This window comes from Empidonax traillii, unplaced genomic scaffold (assembly GCF_003031625.1).
Source record: "Empidonax traillii isolate 1590-97213 ecotype Southwest subspecies unplaced genomic scaffold, ASM303162v1 scaffold380:size670999, whole genome shotgun sequence".
Taxonomy (NCBI): Eukaryota; Metazoa; Chordata; class Aves; order Passeriformes; family Tyrannidae; genus Empidonax; species Empidonax traillii.
The window spans coordinates 544,875-548,846 of NW_020955573.1; positions in this window are offsets into that span (position 1 = coordinate 544,875).

The following is a 3,972-nucleotide window of genomic DNA, read 5'->3' on the forward strand; positions in this document are numbered from 1 at the left end:
AGTTTAAATAAACATTTTTACGAAAGAAAACCAAAATAAGATGGAAAGCTCCGGGTGCGTGGTTTGTGCGGTGGCCGAGCCGCGGTGCGGGGGCTCCTCGGAGGGGGCTCCGCATCCCCGGGCAGGGCCTGTGCCCTCGGGGCAGGGGGGTCCGAGGGGGCTCATCCCTCGGTTCACACCTGCCGCAGCCAAGGCGGTTTTTTAGGGGGGTTGGAAAATGCGCTTTCGGGATGGAAAAGGCGCTTTCGGGGCAGAGAAAGGCCCTTTCGGATGGAAAAGGCGCTTTTGGGGCGGAAAAAGGTCTTTGTGGCTTTTTCGGGGGTGGCGGGGCCGGGCAGCGTGTGAACATAAACAGCGAGCCGTGCGTGTAGGTGCAGTTTCTGTCGGTGTTTGTGGATCTCGGTGATGTGTAGCAGCAGCAGCAGCAGCAGCAGCGCTGCCCCCGCCTCGCCCCCCGCGCCCCCGCAGCATCTCCCCCTCCATCCTCGGCTGGTCCCCCCCGGCATCCCCGCGGCCCTGGGGACCCGCCCGGGGGTCCCGTCCCCACCCCACCCCCGCCCCCGAGGAAGTTTCTTTTGTTCCACGGTGCTCGGGCCGCGGGGGCTCCTGTGGCCGCCCCCCGCTCCCCCCGGGCGGGCGGCGGAACAATAACACTCCATCACGGCTAACGGGGTGAGACGGGGCCGCTCCGGCCCCGCCGGCTGCTGGGGGAGGCAGGCAGGCAGGCAGCAACAACTTCAAGGGACCGGCAGCGAAACGGCCTTTTCTTTCCTTTCTTTTCGCCTACTCTGAGGCCGAACCTCGGGAGAAAACAATACCCGGCCCTTCTGCCAACAGTTTAGGGGGAGAAAATTACCTTTAGGAATCCCGAGGAGCGACCCGAGCAGGGAGAGAGAGCTCTTGTCTTCGATAGCCAGCGAGCGGACAGGCGCCTTCCCAGCAACCCGGCCATCCTGTACCTGGGAGCGAGAGGGATTTGGGATGTAAACAGCGGGCGAGGCTTTGTTTCTTAACCATAAAACTGATTTATTTCATTTGTAAATCTCGGCGAGCTGCAGCACCGCAGCCTTGGGGGCAGCTGCCCCTGTGCTGGGCAGCAAAGCCTCCACAGAGGGACCACAGCCTCCGGCTCTCTCCGAAAGGATTACAGCAGCGGGAGAAGGAAATATAACCCCCAAAAGCACGTTTTTCAGTGAACTGCAGGAACAGGATAAATGCACACCGGGGACCAAACCAGGAGTAAACGGCCGCGGTTTGGAAACAACCCTAACTAAGGACACGGATGAAAAGCTTCAGGTTAAAACATGCCCTTGCGTGGTCACTCTGGGTCTGAGCACGCAGGGTCCTGAGAGGCAAGGCTCTTAAAGGCAGCCTTGGTTTGGAGGAGGGACAGAAGGCGTTTCATGAAATTAGCCTGTTTTAGAGCCCTTTGGCTGCTCTGTAAATACAAGCACAGCGAGGGCTGGGCTATGTCTTATTTTAAAACAAATTAGGTTAAGAGACAAAAGAGATGCAATGAAAGACGAAATCAAGTAAGTTTATAAACAGGAGCACTTCAAAGGCCGCTGGAAAGCTGGGGAAAATAGGGAAGGAGAATTTTGTTCAAAGAAAAGAAGATCTCTGTTTGTTATTGCCCGTGGATTTCAGTGTTCTGCGAGCAAAAGGAAACTCTTTTGTGCCACCTAATGTTAAGTACAGATCACTGTTGTCTTCTTGGCTGCCCATCTTCCATGGTGTGCGTGGGGAGACCTCGGGGTGCTGAGCCCATCGAGGTGGAGCTCAGCATCCCAAAGTCCCACCAAACCAAAGGGCAGGGAGAGAAACTTCAGCTGCGCAGTGGCGGAGCAGGTTACCTTCTGAATTTAGGAATTTTTTTAAAAAAAGAACTCAAGAGGGGGTGGAAGGAAGCACGGGGTAGAATCATAAGAATGAGAGACTCCAAATTTGGTCTTTGTTATAATAAGGTAACTCCAGAAGGAGCATATCCAGAGTTTATATAAGCTGCCCACCATCAAGGATCCATCTCAGCAGCCTCAGGGCTTGCAGCAGTTTCTCCCTCTGCTCTCCTCAAGGACCCGAGTGGCCTGGCCTTTGCACAGCCATGTCTCCCAGCTGAGGAATTCTGGTGTGTATTTAGCAGCCATTCACACTAATTTAGTAGAGAAATACCTCACACGATCCTTTAAAGAAAGGATTGAAAGCAAGCATTTTGCTGATAACAATAAATTGGTTTTGTGATTTTAGTGGAGACCATTAAACATCTTAAGCAATTTTTGAGGCTGAATCTTCTCTGCTTTTGATATTATATAAAAAGAAGAGAACCAGAGGCTTTCTTTGCTTTTAAATTTCAAATATTTGTAAGCTGTGTTCTCTTCCTCTCTAGAGAAGGCCAGGACACAGGAGTGGGTTGTTTTCAAAGCAAAAATTACTAAAAGTAAGCAGAAATGCCATTTCACTTTCTTATTGGTCATTAAAGACCATTCAGAATACGGACCAGTGAATCTATACCTACATTTGACCAAGATGCTTTTAAAATCCCTCAGAATTCGGTACTTTGAGTTTTCCTTTCTGTGTTTTTAAGTAGCAGTTCCCTAGGTTCAGGCAGAGCAGAGTCGAGTAACCTGGTCCTCTTGGGCCACGTACAAAAATCCCCTCTGAGTTCAGGGCAGATCCACACGTGGATGGAGGCACATTGAAAACCTAAGTCCTTCCTCCTGGAGCTTGTGGGGCTGGGGGTGGATGCCCTCCAGTCAAGGGTCTGATCCCAAAACCCGGACAAAATTCATTGCTTTACTCACCAGAGCAGCTTCCTTGGAATCCAGTGAGCTCCCCATGCAAATGGAATTATTCATTTGTCTTTGGACAGTCAAATTCCGAGACTCCAGTCTAGAAAATATATATATATACACACACAATATTTCAGCCAGGTGAACTGTCCTGCTGATCCCCTAAAAGCCCCACAGACATCAGGGCCTACATTTGTACTCACTTTCCCCTTTTTCTAGAGTCCTGTAACCAATAGACTGGAAAGGCTCCACAGCAATTACATATTTAGGATATGTGATAGCTGCAGTTAAGATCTTTATGACTGATTGCAGGATAAAATTTACTTCAAATGTGCAAGAGCCCATTTTTAAACCTCAGTCTTTCAGCTGCTTTCCATTAGAGATATTCCAAAGAATCAAAAGCAATTAGAGTGTACAAAGTCTAAATGGTAAATAATTTCCAAATCAAAACCTTTATTAAAGCAATAAGCATCTATTTTTGTTAACACTGTAAGAGTTGGAAATGGCCAAAGTAAATAACTTTTGGGTTAATGTCATGGAAAGAAAGCCAGACTTCTCTGCTGAAGAGCAGCAGAGGAAATCTTGCTCCAGATGGATTTTGGGTTGAAATTTTAAGCTTTGGGAAAGCAGGATAAGAAAGGGGATTTAAAACTCCCATTTTACGTGGTGGGGACTGAGTGGGGCCGTGTTTTACGCCCTCCTGGGAAGGGATCTGTAGGTGGATCCATGGCTGGTGATTCCCAGCGAGCGCCACGGCGGCTTGTAAATATTTGTAGAACCACGTCCTTAATTAGAGTTGTAAAACAGTATTAAATCTTGGAATGGGAGAGAAAGAGGAGAGAGAGGAAGAGCTGTCACTGGTGAGAGCCTGTCAACAAGAAGTGAAAAAGCCAATGGTAAATCTCATTTCTGCAGGCTCTGGGTTTGCAGAGCCATCGACCGCCGGGTCCGGGCTCGGCAGCTCCTGATCGATGTTCTGCTGGCACAGAGGAGGTGGGGGCTGCAAAAAACACTTCTAAAAACGTGGATGTTTCAAGCAGCGACTCTGAAAAGCTGGCCAGCAGCTCTCCTCACCCCTGGTACTGTTACAGCACCCAAAATGCCGCTCCATTATTCCGCCGCTGGATTTTATTTTATTTTTTTAAGTGATGCCAGTCCTTGACTTCTGCGCCTCCAGTACAAATAA